Genomic DNA, 21,269 nt, shown 5'->3' with positions numbered 1-21,269 from the left:
GCCTCAAACAATAAATCATTAAATCAGATAATCGAGAAAGAATTTCCGGGTTATCAGGTGCCTAATCAATTAAAAGTTCTGGGTGTGGAATGGAACACAGGTACTGACGAGATCAATGTCAAGTCAGTACAAACCAATAATTCATCCCTTACCATGAGAAAATTGCTCTCGTATGTCAGTCAACCATTTGACCCTTTAGGCTTACTTAGTCCTATATTAATAAGGGGCAAACTCCTAATGCAGGAATGCTGGCAGAAACATATGGGATGGGATGATCCGTTGCCAATTGAGTTGCAAGATAAATGGCAGATACTCTCAACGGATTTCAATCAATTAGGTGTTTTAAAATTTCCTCGTAATGCTTCAGGACAGAACTTACCCACAAATTTGCACGTTTTTTTGCGATGCCTCTGGCAAAGCGTATGGCGCTGCAGCCTACTTAGTCAAAAGTGCACAATCAATTTTGCTCACATCTAAAGCAAGAGTTGCTCCAATCAAGAAGAGATCTTTACCTCAAATGGAGTTAACTGCATTGCTGGTGGGAGTAAGATTGGCCCATTGCCTGACCAAGACACTCAATAATATCCACTTTGGTGAAATCGTAGTGTGGTCGGACAATGAGGCAGTCTTACAATGGGTAAGAAATAACAACAATAAAACTCCCTACGTTAGTAATCGCGTTAGGGAAATTCATGAATTATCTGCTAGATATAAATTCAGACATGTCCCCACTAAGGACAATCCTGCAGACTACTTATCACGAGGGTTAACATTAAAACAACTAATCAAGTCTTCGATGTGGTTTAATGGACCTTCATGGCTTGTTAGTGGTCAGTGGCCCAAACAAAAGCCACAAGTCATAGTGACCAATATCACTACTCCCATGAAAGAACCAGAACCTCATCGAATCTCAGCTATTAATGCTCACAATTATTCTAACTTGAGTAAGTTATTAAGAGTGACAACACATGTGTTTGACTTTCTTGCTAAGATAGGAATCAGACATAAGTTTCCCAATCCTATCCTCTACTGGATCAAACGTGGCGCAACAAGAGACATCTGGAAGCGAATATGAAAATCTTCCAAATAAATTAACCAAGTCTCTAGGTATCTGGTATGATACCAACACCCATAATATATTAAGGTGTGGAGGACGTTTGCTTCATGCAAAAATTGATTTGGATACAAAGAATCTGATCCTTCTACCACGTCACCACATTATTACAGAACGTCTAGTTTTGCATCACCATCAATATGGTACTTTGCATGGCGGAGTGTTAGACACTCTCACCAACCTCAGACAGAAATATTGGCTTCCTCAAGGTCGTCAAACTGTCAAATCAATCTTTAAGTTCTGTGTGATCTGCGAAAGATACGACGCTCGAGTGTGTCCTTACCCAGGACCTCCACCACTCCTTAAGGAGAAAGTAGTTCATCTTCGTTCCTTTGAGACCACTGGTGTCGATTACACAGGAGCCTTGCTTCTCACTTGCAATCCACATAAGACACCAGGGAAAGCTTATATTTGCCTCTTCACGTGTGCTTCCACACGAGGCGTACATCTAGAAGTGACTTCTGACATGAGTGCCGAAGCCTTCATCCAAGCTTTTGTAGATTTGCAGCTCGCAGATCCTGTCCCAAACTAATGGTATCTGATAATGGTTCAAATTTTGTGGCATGAGAAGCCTGCCTACGAGAGAAATGGAATCATCCAGAAGTGCAGTCTGTCCTGCAGAGACGACAATGCCACTGGAAATTTATTGCTCCCAGAGCCCCCTGGCAAGGTGGGTTCTACGAACGTATGATAGGGCCTGTCAAGAAATGTTTAAGGAGACCTTGCATCGACAGAAAATTAGTTACTCCGAACTCCAAACACTCGTCGTGGAAATTGAGGTGCGAGTCAACAATCGCCCATTAACTTACCTATCAGATGATTTCTCACAGAGAGAACCTCTGAGTCCTTCACATTTAATACATGGAGGCCTACTGAGCCCTCTGATACCTTTGGCAGAAGAGGACCCCGTCGACCCTTCCCATGTAACAGGAGTGACTTAGTAGAAAGTTACCAACATCTCTCGAGAGTAATTGAAAGGTGGAATGAGGTGTGGACTCGAGAGTACCTCACAGCTCTACGAGAGTATCACTATGGAGCTTCGAGCCCCTATAATAAAGTTCAAATTAAACCAGGAGACCTAGTATTGGTTGACAGTGATGGACCAATGTCAGAATGGCCTGAATGGCCTATAGGCAAAATTGTTGCTATCCACCCAGATCACCAAGGCATCGTGAGAGTAGTACGGGTTTTGTGCCGAGACACTACTACCCTAAAAACCTTAGAGAAGTTGGAATTAGCAGAACGAGAGTGTTTATCAGAACCAGCTTCACCAACAGTTTCCGAGGACAACAATTCTGATCCACCGAGCACCCGCCCCACTAGATCTGCTGCTCAACAATGCAAATGGAACCTACAAGCCTACTATAGCTCTGACTAAGAGCAAATAATTTCACATCCAATTTGAGTAATCATGATGATGCTGTGTTGTGATGTCAAGTAACAAATCAGTTACAAGTCACCATGACCCAAAACATTCACCTCACAGTGGATTCTCAGTTACTTTAAATTGTATGGTTTAATCCTTAATTTGTTTGTATAGGCTATCAACTATAACATTATTTCATCTAGAGTATCTATGAGTTTGCAAAACTTTAAGACTTAGTAACAAACGTTACATGTCATAGCGACACCAGTCACAGAGTATATTGTAGGCTTTATTAGTCATTAACTTCAGATGATTCACAATTCCATGTTTCATTCAACATGAGTTCCTTTACAAGACTTAAAATTCGTGTATGTCCTTGACAATTACGGGCCATCCGTTATGTGTGTACTAACATACTAACATAAAAACATTAATACTAACTTCGGGATAGGTATGTCAGTACTCAACATTGCACTGCGACCCGAGTTTTCTCCCCCCGGAGTTATGTTGGAAATTTCCAACACTAATAAACTACTATTGTATTATAATAAATCATTATATACTAACTACAGTAGTTACTAATTTCACTAACGGTAGTGTCAACATAAATTAACCATTGCATCTGCGTATTAATGCTAGAATTCTCATGAAATCGAGTAGCAATATTGCGTCAGGTAATGTCCAGCTAGACACATTTATTAACAATGGGTTAGAGAATTGAATGTGGTTCTCTAAAATTATCAGTATTCCGTGTAATAATTACTTACGGATAATATAACTCCCAAAAATCACATACCAAAAGTTATTAACTAAATAATTATGTAGTAGCAGTCCTTTCTGTTACGTACGAATGTCATGGAGAAAATAAAATCTTCTCCATTTCTCGTTTGACATCATAAAACGAGAATATGATAATATTTAAATCCCTATAATTGCAACCCAGTTCTCATTAATGTATTACATCCATAATTGCGAGGAAAAGAATTATTCGTGATTAATAATTTATGTGGTGAATGCGAGAGACGGGTCGAGGGAGGCAGAGACGCCATTGTGCGAGAGAAGGCATCCCAGGCGTGAAGAGTGGCGAGACACGTGGTAGTGACTGGGGAATTTATCGGCAGGAATTACGCTGATACTCGGTCAACAGTTAATAATTACTTATCCACGTGTTCTATAGTGCCCAGCCAGTTAATAACGCGTCAACAATTGAAGCCAAGACCCGTCATTACATGTACACAGCAGTGGACGTCAGGGACTGGCTGACGCGGTTCCGGCAGACCTCAGTATTCAATGTGCTCACGATAAGTATATGTTTCTCTTTGGATGCATCATCCTAGATTATATATTTGTGAGTAGTTTGTCGTCATATAGCGAGGATACCCAATATACAACGTTAGTAAAAGTTCGGCAATTTCCTCCGTTTTCATGAATATTGAAAATAAAACGTAGCCTATTCAAATGCTACTTAAATTTCTCTGATTTCAGCGTGTATGCGAGGAGTCATCAAGTTATTTCTCATCATTCGTGATATTCACCTCGAGTTCTTTCTTTGTGGAGATCCTGTGACCACGAGGACGAATGACGAAATGATGTTACAGAAATCGTCTTAAAGCTAAGACATTTTACGTACAAATTTATTTAATATGATTTGATTCTTATATAATTCCTGTAGAATCTTTGTATTGAATAGATTGTTACCAGAAATGATGATTGGTAATTGATGTGTTTGCTCTGACTGTTGCTCAGTAATTCATGATCTTTAATATTCACAATTTGAGTTCTCATATTTGAATCTATAGTAGTGTAGATTTATAATATCATTTACTCAGCAATGAACTGGTGGCGAACCACACTGGTTCCTAGATGTATATGAATTTCTAGAAATACCCTCCCAATGTAGGTTTTTGAGGCTCTGACTTTAATTAATTAATAATACAGTCCATTCTTTATTTCAAGTGATTATCCTTCTAATAATTATCCATAGACACTGGTTCTTTAGTGTTATTCTAATGATCACTTTTATTAGTTTTCCCTCTTTTCTCAAAAGTGGGTGGTCCTTCGATTTATTAAATCAAATAAGTAAATAATTGAATATATGAGTCAAGCCCCAGATATCCCACAAGCTGAGACGCCAACCGTCACTGCACAATGTAGTGCATTGCACATGATAGATACGAAAACACCATCAAAAGTACAAGGTGAGACGAGAAATGTTGCACGGAATGTGGAAGAAGTAGAAAAATTAATATCATCACTTGATTTGCAACATGTTACACAGGCGGATAGGAAGGCACTGAGAGGAGTTTTGCGAAAATTCCCGAATATATTTGCGACAGAGGATGATCAGATTTTTCTCCTTGATAAGCTTGAGCACACCATTCCATCTGGTGATCATTTGTCTGTGTACACGAGACAGTGGAGGTTGCCGGAACAGGCAAAGAACGTTATCAGGGAGGAGTGCCAGAAAATGTTGAGACAGGGCGTAATAGAGCCTAGTACGTCACCGTGGCCCTCTCCTGTTGTGCTATTTCGGAAACCGGACGGTAGTTATAGTTTCTGTGTTGACTACCGGAAGGTGAACGAATTAACTAAGGATGATGTGTATCTGTTGCCCCGAATACAGGAGATAATAGATCAATTTGGTGCTGCTAAGTATTTCTCAACTCTTGACGCGAAATTGGCGTATTGGGCGATTCCGGTGGCAGAACAGGATAGGGAAAAAACAGCATTCTCGGATGGTAGGCACACTTACCAATTCCGTAGGATGCCGTTTGGTTCGAAGACAGCGCCTTCGTCGTTTCAGAGGGCCATCAACTTCATCCTTAGTCCGGTACTGGGTAGGCATTCTTTAGCGTACCTGGATGATGTTGTGATATATTCCAGGACGTTTGAGGAACACCTACGAGACTTGACTGAGACTTTGAAGTTGTTAGATCAGGTAGGTTTCAGGCTTAATGTTCAGAGGTGCACCCTGGCGGCTTAGAAATTCAAATTTCTGGGGTTCCAGGTGTGCCCAGACGATATCCGACCTGACCCAGGCTCTTGCCGCGCCTTTGCTGACATGCCTACTCCAAGGACAGCAAAGGACGTGCGTAGGTTTTTGGGGGCGGCCGGGTTTTTTCGTCGTCATATTGAAAGTTTCGCTGGCATTTCAGTACCCCTGACTGATCTGACAAAGAAAAATGCGAAGTTTGTGTGGAAATCTGAGCATGACGAGGCCTATCGCAAACTGAAAGACCAACTAATCACGACACCGGTATTGGCTATTCCTGATTTTGAGAAAGAGTGGGAGGTGCACACTGACGCCAGCGGTATAGCTATTGGCGGGTGCTTAATTCAGCGAGATGCGGATAATTTACCCCATCCAGTAGCCTATTTCAGTAGGAAGGTCAAAGGGCCTGAAGTTCGTTATTCAGCTACAGATCGGGAGGCACTGGCAGTAGTAGAATCAGTTAGGTATTTCGAGCCTTACCTATTTCAGCGGCACTTTGTAATTTACACAGACAATCGAGCGTTAACACTCATATTTAAAAAACGAACAACATGCCCACGAATGTCACGCTGGTCTCACGAACTTTCGGCCCACTCATTCCAGATTTTGTACAAGCCTGGTCCAGCACATGTTGTGCCAGATACGCTAAGTAGAAACATAGCGGCAGTCCAAGTTAATGAAAATATTGAAACCATTCCATCAGATAAAATGAGAGAATACCAGATGAGCGAGCCTAGATTGAAGGAAATTATTGAGTATTTAGAGGGAAAAAAATGCCCGAAAAAGAACAAAAATTTACCTATTCATGATTTTGAAATGAAACAGGGCGTCCTGTATTATGTTAATAGCCAGAATGATAGGGCAGTATTTCAACTAGTTATTCCGGACGCGTTGCGGTCATCAGCGTTAAAGCTTGCGAATGCTTCTAAAATTGCAGGGCATCCGGGGGTTTTTAAAACCCACTTAAAAGCAAAGTCTCTATTTTATTTCCCAGGATTACTTTCTGAAGTAATTAATTTCGTGAAGTCGTGCCCTCGTTGCCAGAGGAGGAAAGGCACCCTTTAGGTACAAGCCCCACTTCAGGAATTTCCTGAAATTCGTGAGCCTTTAGATCGTGTGGGGGCCGATTTGATTTATTTACACCACAGTCATTCAGGTAACAGATATGTGTTGGTGCTGGTTGACCATTTGTTTAGGTACACTACACTAGTTGCATTACCTCAGAAGGATTCTCGTACGGTTGCAGATGCGTTCTTGCGTAGGTTCGTTACTGTATTCGGACCTCCTAAAGTTTTAGTCTCTGACCGGGGTCAAGAATTCAATGGGAATATATTTAGAGAAGTTTGTAAGATTTTAGAGACAACTTCGGCTTTTACAACAGCCTACCACCCACAAGCAAACGGAATGACGGAACGGACTAATCGTTCAGTCAAGGATATGCTTGCAATCCTTGCTGAACATGACGCAAACACCTGGAATGAACACCTACCCTATGTTCAGTTAGCCTTGAATACTGCCATCCACCAATCAATTAACACCCAACCACTTCATTTGTTTACTGGTAATTCATACAATTTCCCCTCAGGTCTGCTTAACAGAAATAATGTTGCATACGGTTAGGACTATCCTTCAGAGGTCCTTGGAAAAATGAGAAATGCATGGAATATTGCAGCTGAAGCGTCCAAGAAAGCACGGAATCGGTATGCTCATTTTTATGACAAGAAAGTGCGCCCCATTGAGTTGAAAGAAGTAAGCCTCGTATGGAGAGTGAATGAGGCTGCGCCCGCCAATCAGAGCAGGAAACTAGCTCCGAGGTGGCGAGGGCCATATAGAGTAATTAAAATGGCGGGGCCGGTTAATCTTGTTATAAAAGGAGTATTCGAGGACCAGGTGGAAAGGACAATTCATGTAAATTTATTGAAACATTATCATGCTAGAGAGGAATTAGAACTGCCTTCAGCGGGTCTAGTTCCTGACTCAGCAGTGCTGACTCATGGCTTCACCGACGAGTCAGGAGATGAGGATGACCCTCTGTCATCGCTCATCAGTAGTCAGGTGCAGTCTCGCCACCCTATGGTGACGAGATCTCGCGCTATACAGTAAAGTAACTTCCTTGGTTAGTATAATTTGGTATTCATTAGATTTTCCTGTAAAGGCAATGAGCTGAACTATCTCTATACTTGACTCAGGTAGCAGCTTTTACCGTGCTCTGGGGTTCCACCTCCACCAAACCCAGAGTATATCTATGCTTCCGCTGTGTTGTGTCTGTCTGTTCCCAGGTCTGATTGGTACACCGACCCAGTTGTTCCAGCCACACGTGAACCCTTGTCTGTAAAGACCGAGGGGGGAGGCACGTTACACAAAGCCGTCCCCCACCAGACCCAGTAGCCTATACATCAGTTACTTTGGGGATGAGTGACTATCCAAGAGTCACCAGGCCGACGCCTCACGCCACTAACGAGGTTGTCAGGGCCAGCGAGCTGTCCACATTTAGCAGTCACCGGAGGTGCCATACAACGCCGGGGTAGCTGTCTCGAGATCACCACTACCCACCTGCTGCGTCATTAAGACTGCAGCCAGAAGATTAATGATTACGTCATCTGAAGTAACAAGAAAGCGGAACTAAGGCGGTCACAGGTGGAAGGCACGGTTTTCCTACAGAGTACCGGGACTCGCCAATAGAAGGTCGCAAAATTGTCTCCTTTGGCCTAAAGTCGGCGGTTCGAGGGTATACACAGTTGGTGTTTACGTCCTAGTAACCTGGTGACATCAAGAAACGCCTGAGATGACGTGAGCAATGATGGAAGACGAGATTCACCTGTTCTGCAAACAAGCAACCCACCTCTACGACCCTCTAACACCACTCCTGTTACGAGACACCGTTGGTACGTCCAGTCCTGCTCTGCTGTGGTCATCTGCGACGTCAAGTTTAACATCAAGACTGCCGTGTGAACTGTGATTGATATGAAGGCGTGTGGACTGTCGGGAGAAAGATCAATAGCCGAAGTAACAGTATTCTACAGCTATCACTTGGCACTCCGCTCTACTACACTGTCGTCATTCAAGAGTACCGGATGGGAGTACAAGAGGACCAGGTATTGATGTCTACACATGGGAAGAAGCAAGATCGACATCGATCGACATCGTCAGCAACTACGTTCAACATCCATCAGCATCGATTTTTTTTTCTCGATTACTCAATATGAACAATTGATACAAACATACAAAGTTGGCTCTGAACATCTGTATAAAGAATATCTGGACACTTTTGTTTAAATGTTGAAAAACAGATTTAGAATCACAATACTTTATAAATGTTGAAAAACAGATTTAGAATCACAATACTTTATAAATGTTGAAAAACAGATTTAAAATAATTATTCTGGTATAATGATATATGGAAATTTTACTCTATAAATTGGTCAATAATCAAAATCGAAGCCCCTGTGTAATTGTTTAAGCCCAGAACAAACGGTTATGGAAAATTATGTTGTGTGCTACTTTTTCAGAATGTTTGAACACAGGAGAGGCGGACCAATATAAACATTGACACTTCTAGTGAGTGAGGACACTTGGCTGTACAGTCAGCTGAAACCTGTGATATAGTATAGGATTTTTTTTTTATATTTTTAGATACATGTAATAAATGTTAGGTGTGTTTCTTAGCATGTCAAGGTTGACATTGATGGGGGAGTAGATAGTACACGGATGTGAACTTGATAGTTCCGTAGTACGCTCCCGGATGACTGGAAGTTCAGTCTGAAGATATAACTTTTATGTTTTATGGCGGAGCACGGTGTGGCCGGCTCCAGAGGACATATGAACTTGGCTAGTGAAGATCCAAGAGATTTTAATAGCTAGTCTTTGATGTTAGAGCAGGGACATGTTATTTAGCTATGTCAGTAAGAGTAGGATGTATGGTTCCTGACGTCGGAGGTTTGCTGTCAGTTGACAGCTGGGAAATTTATGAATTTGATCATGTTTATTATGATGGTGTTGGACACTAATAATTGTCAAATTTTCTTAGTTAGGTTAGCTTTTGTTTGTGGCATAAGTTGAATTATGGATTTGGATACTAAACCTCGTTATTTTTAACCAATTAACAAGGTTTACTAAGTTCTTGTGCGGGGGGGGGGGTTGTAACAAACTAGGTTTGTTGTAAGAATTATCCAGAATGTTCCAGAAGTTTCGTGTAGGGACCTGACCTCAACATTGCGCATCCCACTGGGGATTAGCAAGTCTGAGTCACAAAATGGCTGGCGTCTTTGTTCATAGTTTCGTATAATGAACCATTCTATAGTATTCACTTATTTAGAGAAATTAGCCTTATTCATTTTGTATTCAAATTGTATTGAATAGTATTACTGTTTATAATAACAAGAGTATTCTAATTATTAGGATTTTGAGTTAAGTCACCATCAGTGACGTCACGAGCCAGGACTAGGCAGTAGCGCGAAAGTGACCTCAGCGACCTGGCGGTCACAGGTCAGAGTTTCCATATTCAGTAATTTTCTCAAAGGTCAAAGAGCCATTTTGTATTGGAAATAGCTCTTCCTTAAGATGCTTGGGTAATTTAACTTCAGTAAAATAATTCAACCAATCTGGATCATTCAGTACAACAGAGGTTAATTGTTATAACTTAAGCATTGTAAGTAACTTAACGATGCGGAACAATACTCTGCTCTGGGCTCCTGGGTAGAGGAGCATCAGAGAGAGGAGAGAAAGTGTGGTTTGAGAAACAACTCGGGCAGGTGGCCTTTCCATCTTCGGCCTCCAGACCAGCAGTCCACCACTGGTCGTCTATTGAAGGTAAAAGTTTGCTCAGAGGTTATAGTTTGGGAATAGTCAATTCATTGCCAGTCAGGGAGTGTTCAAGTCAGGGAATACCATTTCTTAGATTTTGTTTTAGTTTGGAATAAATTAATTAGTTATTAATTTGCATTTTCATTATTTTCCATGTGTGTGTTATATACATGTGAATTTGTCCTTGTCACGTGGTCCCCACGAGGCCGAGTTGAATTGGGCGCCGATTCTAACATCGAATCAGGATTATCATTCCCGGATTTGTAATTAATTCCACTCTTAAGATCCAAGGGTATATGTTACTAGTGGGGATCAAGTCCCAAAGTGATTGATTAGCATGATCGATCCAGACCTCGATCATTGCTCGGTGTTGCAAGGTCTGGTGGTGGCAGCGTAAAGGCGACCCTAGGGTTTTGCTGGAAGTCTACGTCACGTCATACGGGTTGTAGAATCTCAAGTCGGTAATCGTCTTGAGACCACGTGGCGTGGGGTCGGCTCAAGTGAAAGTTTTGGGGTTCCTTGGTAGAGAACAAAAGTAAGAATACGGGTAGAGGGAGAGTGAAAGGGAGAAAAGATCATTCCATACCCCCTCCCCCGTGTTACATACTGAGAGAGGAGAGGCAGAGGCAGCACACTATGGGAGGGGTGGCAGCAGCATACTGCGAAAGAAGAGGCAGAAGCAGCAAATTATGAGAGAAAGGAGGCAGAAGAATCAAACTTTGAGAACGGACGCCGCAGCAGCACACAGTATAAGGGTAAGCAGCAGCAGCAGCACACTGTGAGAGAAGGTGCTTCAGCATCATACTGTGAGAGGGGAGACAGCAGCATACTGAGAGAGAGGAGGCAGCAACATACTTTGAGAGCGGAGGCAGTAGCAACACATTAAGATAAGGTAGGCAAGAGCAGCATAATGTTAGAAGAGAGGCAGCAGCAGCATACTGTGAGAAGGAAGGCAGCAGCATACTGTGAGAAGGAAGGCAGCAGCATACTGTGAGAGGGGAAGCAGTAGAAGCATACTATGCGAGGGGGAGGCAGCAGCTGTATACTGTGAGAGGGGAAGCAGGAGCATACTGCGAGAGGGGAGGAAACAGCCGCATACTGTGAAAGGGAATGCCTCAGCAGCTGTATATTCTTAAAGATGATGCAGCAGCAGCACACTTTGAAAGGGGAGGCAGCAACAGCATACTTGAGAGGGGAGGGAGCAGCAACATACTGTGGGAGGGGTGGCAGCAGCAGCATACTGATAATGAAGTTAGTAGCAGCATAATGTGAGAGCGGAGGCAAAAGCAGCATACTGTGAGAGAGGAGGCAACAGCTCCAGACAGTGAGAGGGGAGGCACCCGCAGCATACTGTGACAGGGGAGGAATCAGCAGCATATTGCAAAGAGAGACGTCTGATAGTACATTACATCACAATGTACCAGACTGTGAGATAGGATGCATCAGCAGCATATTGTGAGATGGGAGGCAGCAGCAGTATACTGTGACAGGAGAGGCAGCAGCTGCAAACTATGAGAGGGGAGGAGGCACCAGCTGCATACAGTGAATAGGCAGGCCGAAGCAGCAGCATACTGTGCGAGGTGAGTCAGCAGCATCACACAGTGAGAAGGAAGGAAGGAGGCAGCAGCAGCACATTGTGAGAGGGAGGCAGCAGTAGAACACTGTGAGAGGGAGGCAGCAGTAGAACACTGTGAGAGGGAGGCAGCAGTAGAACACTGTGAGAAGGGGGGTCAGCAGCAGCACATAGTGAAAGGGAAGAGAGTCAGCAGCAGCACACAGTGAAGTGAAAGGGAAGGCACCAGAACTAGCATACTATTTGAGGGGAGGAAGTAGCAGCTTTCTGTGAGAGAAGACGCTGCAGCATCATAATGTGAGAGGGGAAAAAGCAGCAGCATAATGTAAGAGGGGAGTCAGCAGCAGCATACTGTGAGAGGGAGGTTAGCAGCAGTATACTGTTAGATGTGAGGCAGCAACAGCAGCATACTATGAGACAGGAGGAAGTATACTGTGAGAGTGGAGGCAGATGCAGCACACTGTGAGAGGGTAGGCAGCAAGATACTGTGAAAAAAAGAGACAGAAGCAGCATATTATGAGAAGGGAGGCTGTGGCATACTATGAGAGGGGAGGCGGCAGCAGCAGCATACAGTGGGAGGGAAGGGATGTGTAGCATGCTGTGAGAGGGGAGGCAGCCGCCGCATACTGAGACAGGGGGAGGAATAAGCAGCAAACTGTGACAAGGGAGGCGTCAGCAGTACACCGTGAGAGTGGAAGCAGCAGACGTATACTTTTTTTTTTATTATTATTATTTTCTACCACAGACGTGGCCACACATTTACAATGCTAACCAGCATATATACATTTTCTTCTGTCCTCCATGGACAGGGTTAGAGAAGTGTTAAACATATAGTTCAAGGGTTTATTGAACACTCAACCACCGAGGGGGATTCGGTTCTTTTAAAATGCTAAGCTAACCTACATACGTAAATACATAGATACGCAGATTTACGTATGCCCTACATAAAGTGTTAGATGTGTCTTTTACATAGTGTCATTAATGTACATTCACAAAGGTGAAATGTAATTCTGATCAGCTTCCATATATACTTTATACCCATACATATACATACACACACACACATATACATACATATATACACACACACATGCATTCACATACATTTGTCTCATTTACCCTGACAGGGTGAGGTAGCTGATAAAGAAACTAGTGTGCAATTAAGCACTTAATCACTGAAGGTGATGAAGGTGCTTTTACAAGCTCAGGTTATATAGTTACATCATATATATACATTGTATGATTGATATATTACATGGTCAATCTTGGATACAAGTCCAATATATCATCAAGTGTTCCAGTACTCATATAGTAACTACAGAGTTCAGCATACCTTAGCCCAGGAGGGCGAAAGTCAGTCAGTATGGGTCATTCTACAATATAATGTTCAAGAGAGTGCATGTTTTCTCTTTCACAAAGTTGACACATTGTGTACTCGACATTTGGGTTTTGAGAAAGCTGCCAGATACGTCTATATCCCAGGCGTATTCTGGCCACTATAACATCACATTGCCGGGTTCTTGTTCTATTAGTCCCATATGTGAATGTCTCCTCACGATATCTATCATAATATTTAATGCTACAACTTTCAGGTCTTTGAGAATTTGTTAGGTCGGTGAGATTTTCATTAGATATTTGTTTAAGTATTCTCTTTGTCACTGCTAATGAAACACCCATATCAATTTCTACCACTGGTTTTCTGCAGGCTGATTAGCAAGCATATCAACAGTGTCATGCCTTGAGATGCCAACATGTTATGGTATCCATAGGAATTTAATCTCAAATCTGTTTTCTTTGGCAGCTAAGACATTCATTCGAATATCACTGACTATTTTCTGGGTGTCATTACTATGTGCGTTCAATGCCAGGAGTGCACTCTGCGAGTCACAGTATATAAGTCCAATGCCTTTGTCTTTTACAAATTCAGTGGCAAGTTATATGCCTGCAAGTTCGGTTTGAGTTGTACTTGCCCAGTCATTGACGCGCTTCATTGCTGTATGTACGAGAGAAGATTGTTCAAATATGTTACATGCACATCCGGTACATCGTCCACCTTCTTCTACAGAACCGTCGGTATAGCACTGATAAACATCATTACCCATACTCTGAGTACTTTCAGTGATGCTTTTCAGTGTTAACTGTTTTAATAATGTAGTGTGCACACTATCTTCCTTGGGCGCATTTACAAAAACTGATAGATCCCAGTTATCCCATGGAGTAATTGGCTGATTAATCATTAGTTGAGTTGGGTACATATTTAATATTTTGATGGAGTTGGCTACCTTGTAGAACCAATATACATAATCAGATTTCGTTCTTCTTCTATAGATCTCAGGTGAGTGCAGCATATTAGAAAGTTTAGCTTGAAACTTCATGTGTTGTCTAGATCTACTCAATGCCTTCACGCCGAAAACTGTGCTAATAGACAAAATTCTCTCACTTATGGTAGGAAATTTTAACTCTGCTCTCATATTAACTATTCTCGTGGACTTTGGAGCCCCAAGGATGAGACGCATAGCTTCATTTTGCAAGGTTTCAAGAGATTTCAGCTCTTTGTCAGTATACAGTGTGAGATGTAGAGCATTGTAGTCAATCACAGAGCGTATAAATGATACATAAAACATTCTTACAAGTCTCACGTTAAGTCCATGATTGACACCAACAAGGACCCGCAAGGGCTTTAATCTCTCCCAAAGTCTCCTCTTGAGAGAAGAAAGGTACCCAGGGTCGTTAATGGGGACACCAAGGTATCTGTAAGACTCGCAGTTCTCAAGTGCTCGCCCATCTATATGATAATTGGCTTGTGGAATACCACATGGAATGAGGGCACGGGTTTTCTGTACAGAGATAAGGAGGCCACATTCCTCAGCTCTAGTAGCAAAAGCATCGAGCAGAACTTGCATTCTAGGCTCGGTGGCAGCCTGTAAACATATATCATCAGCATAACAAATGACAGTGTCTTCATTATTAGTTGGAAGATCTTTAATAAGTTTATGCATCAGAACGTTGAACAACAAGGGGCTGAGGACCCCTCCTTGTGGAGTTCCCAGTTCAAAGTGTTTGCTCTCTGTGCTTTTAGCACCATTAAACAAAACATATGCTGTTCGATTAGACAAATAGCCCTTTATCCATTTCAGTAATTTTCCTTGTATTCCCAGCTCGGCAAGCTGTTCCAGTATGATTTCTCTGTTTGCTGTATCAAAAGCTGCTGCTAGGTCGATGAAGACTGTTTGAGGGGAAGCTTCAATATGTGCGAAGTACTCAGCAAAACAGTGTTGTGTACTGAGCCCAGGCATAAATCCAAACAGTTGAGGTGACAGGTGCCCCTGTATACGATACATGAGTCGGTTAAGAACAATAAGTTCAAGCACTTTACAAACACACGATGTTAGAGATATGGGTCTATAATTATCTGAGTGTGGTTTGGGGATGGGAACAATGACACTCTTTGTCTAAGCATCAGGTAATACTCCTTCACGTAAACTCATTCTGTACAACACTAATAGTGGATTACCTGGTACGTGTGAGACTAATCTCAGTAGACTGTAAGTAATACCATCCTCTCCAGGAGCAGTTGATTTTCCCATCTTTAGTGCATGATTTAATTCCCATTCAATTACATCATTAAGGTCCGACACGTCGATAGCTGTACAGGCAAGATTGATGGTTCGTTGTCTGTTGGGGCGTGTGTCATCAAGTTTGTGCTGTATGTTAACTGGGAGTGAGTCGTTGCTCGATGTTAGTGCCCATTGATCAAGGAGGATGTTTGCTTGTTCTAGTGGGCTGTGGTGCAGCGGTTTGGTTGGGCTGCTTCTAGAGATTTTTCGTATCTTTTCCCAATCTTCAACAAGTGTTGTTTGCTCATTTATACTTTGTAGGAACTCTTCCCAATGTTTATTACGTATAACGTTGCTTATGTCTCTCACCTCTCTGTTTGCAACTATAAATGCATGCAAGTCACCTTGTGCTTTGGTTCGTTTGTACCTATCTCCAAGTTGCTTTACTCGTTCATGTTCTTTAACAAATACGGGGTCAAGGACCCACTTGGGTGGTGGTAGGTGTTGCCCACTTCAGCATGGCTTACGACCTGTTCCCCAACACACCCATGTGTCATAGTAGGTAGTAATCGTATCAACGAGATCTCTGGAGAAGGCTTGTACATTCGTTATTGTGTAATCTTGATACCATTTTGATATACAATTAATAAAGTGGTCATGCAAGCCATATGGAATATTCATTTTCCGTATCTGATGTCTATTAGGTACATCACACAGTACCTCATGGGAAGCAGAAACTGCATAGTGATCACTAAGTGATTTACCAGCGAACATTCCATCCTATCTTGCACAAGGTTTCTACCCATTATATAATCAAGTCTGCCTCCCAATAAATGAGTTTGGGTATCCGTAGTATACACGGTTAATCTGTTGTCATAAACATATTTGATAAATTTGCATCCATTATCGTTGTTAGTACTGTCTCCCAGCGTAATATGTCTAGCATTAAAATCTCCCATGTATATTGTCCCATGATTGTCTAGATCTGAGAACAATGTTACATTGAGTTTCTGGCTTCTGGCATATACGTTGAGGAATTAAAAGTGGCCTGCTGTAGTTTGTACATGAAAGTGATGGTACTGTGTGTGTACATTGTGTGACGTGCTCACAAGAATGTGCGGTAAATCACTTCTGACGTATGTTATTAGGCCTGTGGCGTTACTGTTATTATAGGATGCATTCCCTCTGATCTTTGGTGGGGTTTTGTTTATCATATTGGACGTGTAGGACTCCTGTAATGCAATTATATCTATGTTGTTACTGGTAACATATGCAATTAGGTCATCCAGTCTTTTGTTGATGCTACGAATGTTCCAACTGAGAAACCTGATGGTTCTTGTGTCAACAGCAGCCATCGTCTTGGTGTTGTTCCTCCCTGGGACAGGTGGTCCCATTGTTGTCCTCGTCCCACTTACACAATGTTTCAATAAGTGACTCTACGACGTAAAGAGCCACACCAACCTGGCGTTTGGTATCGTCAGGAACATCTGGTGACATCATCAGTTTCTTGATCACTGAGCAACTCGGGATGGTCCGCGAGTGAATGTTCTCTGTAAGTCGTAGGGCATAATTACTGTCACTCAGAGTATTATCTTTTTCATTCTCGTACTTGGCTTGAGCGCGTACCTTAAGGTCATGAATCATTTTAAAATATGCTGATTCAGGTCGACTTCCTTTTCCAGCTAATGTTTCTGTGTCACTAACACTGCTGTCATCCCTGAGTTGACTGACGACGTCGCTGCCACCGCCTCCGTTGTCGCTCTCATCTCTGTTGTCGCCGCTGCTGTCGCGGCTGCTGTCGCCGCTGCTGCCGCCGCCGCTGTCGTCCCTGCTGCCGCCGCCGCTGCTACCGCCGCCGCCGCCATCACCACAGGAACCTTTACCAGCGCGGGCCACGGCTGTGACACAGCAGCATGGAGGCTGCTGTATCTCTTGTGGAGGAGCCTGAGGAGCGTCCGTATAATTTCAGTCAGTTCTGCTACCTGTGCTTGCAAGGTTGCCAACTGTCCATCACACTTTCAACGGGAAGGCAGAAGCAGCATACTGTGACAGGGGAGGCAGGAGCAGCATACTGTGAGAGGGAACCATCAGCAGAACAGTAAGAGGGAAGAAAGAAGCAGCAGCAGCACACTGTGAGAGAAGGAGGCAGCAGCAGCACACTGTGATAAGGGAGGCACCTGCAGCATACTGTGAGAGAAGAGGCCGCAGCATCATACTGTGGCAGAAGAGGCCGCAGAAGTATACTGTGAGAAAGGAAGTATCAGCAGCATACTGTGGGAAGGGAGGCAGCAGCAGCATACTGAGAAGGGAGGCAGCAGCAGCATACTGTGAGAGAGGATGAAGCAGTAGCATTCTGTGAGAGGGGAGGAAGCTGTAGCATACTGAGAAGGGGAAAAAAATACTGAGACAAGGGAACGTGATCAGCACACTGTGAGAGTGGAAACTGAAGCAGCATACTGTGAAAAGTGAGGCAGCCACACCAAACCTTGAAATGGAAGGCAGAAGCAGCATACTTTGACAGGGGAGGCAGCAGCTGCAAACTGTGTGAGGGGTGGCAGCAGCAGCCTACTATGAGAGGACAAGCAGCAGCAGCACACAGTAAGAGGGGAAGGCAGCAGCAGCAGTACACTTTGAGAGGGGAGGCAGCGGCAGCACACTGTGAAAAGGGAAGCAGCAGCAGCATAATTTGAGAGTGGAGGCAGACGAAGCACACTCTGAGAGGGAAAGCAGCACCAGCAGCATACTCTGAAAGAGGAGGCATAAGCAGCATACTTTGAGAGGGGAGGCAGCAGCATACTATGAGAGAGAAGGAGGCAGCAGAAGCAGCAGCACACTGTGCGAGGGAAGTAAAGCAGCATAATGTAAGAGAGGGAAGCAACAACAGCATATTTTGAGAAGGTTGGTCGGAGCAGCTTACTTGGCGAGGGGAGGCAGCAGCAACATACTGTGAGAGGGCAGGCACCAGCAGCATACTGTGTGAAAAAAGGCTGCAGCATCATACTGTGATAGAGGGGACAGCAGCAGCATACTTTGAGAAGGGGGGCAGGAGCACTACGAGAAGGGGAGGCAGCAGCACACTGTGAGAGTGGAAGCAGACGCAGCACATGTTGGGAAGGAAGGCTGCAGCAGCATACTGTGAAAGAGGAGACATAAGCATCATACTTTGAGAGGGGAGGCAGCAGCAGAACACAGTGAGAGGGGGTGGAAGGAGAATACTATGAGTTGGTAGGCAGCAGCTGCATACTATGAGATGGGAGGCAGCAACAGCTTACTGTGAAAGAGGAGGCTGCAGCAGCACTCGGTGAGAGGGAAGGCAGCAGCAGCAGCAGCACAATGTGAGAGGGGAAGTCAGAAACAGCATACTCTAAGAGGGTAAGCAGCAGCAGAATACTGTGAGAAGGGAGGCAGCAGCAGCGTACTGTGAGAGAGGAGGCAGTAACAGCAGCAGCAGCATACTGTGAGGGTGGCGGCAGCAGCACGATACTGTGAGAGAGGAGGCAGCAGCACAAATGGTAAGAAGTACCACCACCGATGTTTCCCCTCTCTCATCCCGCAGGACACATCCATCACTGGTATTAATGGATGCGCTTCTTGTTGACATTGTAAGCGGCAGGAGGGGAACAGACGGAGGATTCCTTAACAACTGAGGGGACAGAGGGAGGGGTTCTAAACAACTGGGGGAACAGAGAGAGGGGTCCTTGACAACCGAGGGACAGAGAGAGGGGTCCTTGAAAACTGGGGGGACAGAGAGATGGGTCCTTGTCAACCGAGGGACAGAGAGAGGGGTCCTTGACAACTGAGGGAGGGGACAGAGAGAGGGGTCCATGACAACTGAGGGAGGGGACAGAGAGAGGGGTCCTTGACAACTGAGGGAGGGGACCACCAGGAAGGACTACGACTTCAAGCAGCTCCTCATCATTAATCAATGGGGGTATCTGGCATTGCAAGAAACCCGTGCAGGATAGCCAGCGCTCTCTTCACTCTAGTGTGATCAGTCAAACGATGAGTGTAAGCTGTCACCAAAGCCAGCTGGCTCATGTGACCATGGAGGACGTGTGACGCCTTGCCAGCTGGCTGGTGTGACCATGGAAGTGGTGTGTCGTCTGGCCAGCTGGCTGGTGTGACCATGGAGGAGGTGTGTCGTCTGGCCAGCTGGCTGGTGTGACCATGGAGGAGGTGTGACACCTGGCCAGCTGGCTGTGTGACCATGGAAGTGGTGTGTCGTCTGGCCAGCTGGCTGGTGTGACCATGGAGGAGGTGTGTCGCCTGGCCAGCTGGCTGGTGTGACCATGGAGGAGGTGTGACACCTGGCCAGCTGGCTGGTGTGACCATGGAGGTGGTGTGTCGTCTGACCAGCTGGCTGGTGTGACCATGGAGGTGGTGTGTCGTCTGGCCAGCTGGCTGGTGTGACCATGGAAGTGGTGTGTCGTCTGGCCAGTTGGCTGGTGTGACCATGGAGGAGGTGTGTCGTCTGGCCAGCTGGCTGGTGTGACCATGGAGGAGGTGTGTCGCCTGGCCAGCTGGCTGGTGTGACCATGGAGGAGGTGTGTCGCCTGGCCAGCTGGCTGGTGTGACCATGGAGGAGGTGCGTCGTCTGGCCAGCTGGCTGGTGTGACCATGGAGGAGGTGTGTCGCCTGGCCAGCTGGCTGGTGTGACCATGGAGGACGTGTGACGCCTGGCCAGCTGGCTGGTGTGACCATGGAGGACGTGTGACGCCTGGCCAGCTGGCTGGTGTGACCATGGAGGACGTGTGACGCCTGGCCAGCTGGCTGGTGTGACCATGGAAGTGGTGTGTCGTCTGGCCAGCTGGCTGGTGTGACCATGGAGGAGGTGTGTCGCCTGGCCAGCTGGCTGGTGTGACCATGGAGGACGTGTGACGCCTGGCCAGCTGGCTGGTGTGACCATGGAGGATGTGTGTCGTCTGGCCAGCTGGCTGGTGTGACCATGGAGGAGGTGTGTCGCCTGGCCAGCTGGCTGGTGTGACCATGGAGGAGGTGTGACACCTGGCCAGCTGGCTGGTGTGACCATGGAGGAGGTGTGTCGTCTGGCCAGCTGGCTGGTGTAACCATGGAGGAGGTGTGTCGTCTGGCCAGCTGGCTGGTGTGACCATGGAGGACGTGTGACGCCTGGCCAGCTGGCTGGTGTGACCATGGAGGAGGTGTGTCGTCTGGCCAGCTGGCTGGTGTGACCATGGAGGAGGTGTGTCGTCTGGCCAGCTGGCTGGTGTGACCATGGAGGAGGTGTGTCGTCTGGCCAGCTGGCTGGTGTGACCATGGAGGAGGTGTGTATATGTGTGTAATGTAAGGCCCTTCTAACCACTCCTGGGACTCTCTAACACTACAGGAGGAGGAGGGTGCCCTAACTAGACAGTCTCTCAACGATTTGCTTCTTTTTCCCTGCGATCATGGGCGGATCCTAAGGAAACTCTGGCCACGAAGGGTGTTCCTCGTAGGTCTCTCTTAACCAGGACCAGACTACTGACATCTTCTCCTTGAGTTGGTTCGCTAGGCCTGGACTAAACAGGGTGGGAAGAATCCATCTCTTGCCTTCAGTCCTCAGCCTAGATGGTTCAAAGAGTTGAGTCCTTGTCTTCACTTGCAATTTTGCCTGAACGGTGTGCAGATTCTCTTCTGCGTATCCCTTATCCATGAACATGTCCGATAGGTTTTTTTAACTGGGGATCCAGGGTTTCTTCTGTGCTATTTATCCTCTTTAAGCGTAGATGAAGCGAGGATGGAAAAGGTTTTTTGAGTGCTCGAGGGTGACTCGAGTTAGACTTTAGGTAGGCATGTAGATTTGTTGGTTTGTAGTATGCCTTCGTCTGAAGGCACCTACTGGTCCGATCTATGTAGACTGTTGTATC

This window comes from Procambarus clarkii, chromosome 21 (genome assembly GCF_040958095.1).
Source record: "Procambarus clarkii isolate CNS0578487 chromosome 21, FALCON_Pclarkii_2.0, whole genome shotgun sequence".
Classification (NCBI taxonomy): Eukaryota; Metazoa; Arthropoda; class Malacostraca; order Decapoda; family Cambaridae; genus Procambarus; species Procambarus clarkii.
Note: the sequence above shows the minus strand (reverse complement) of the source record.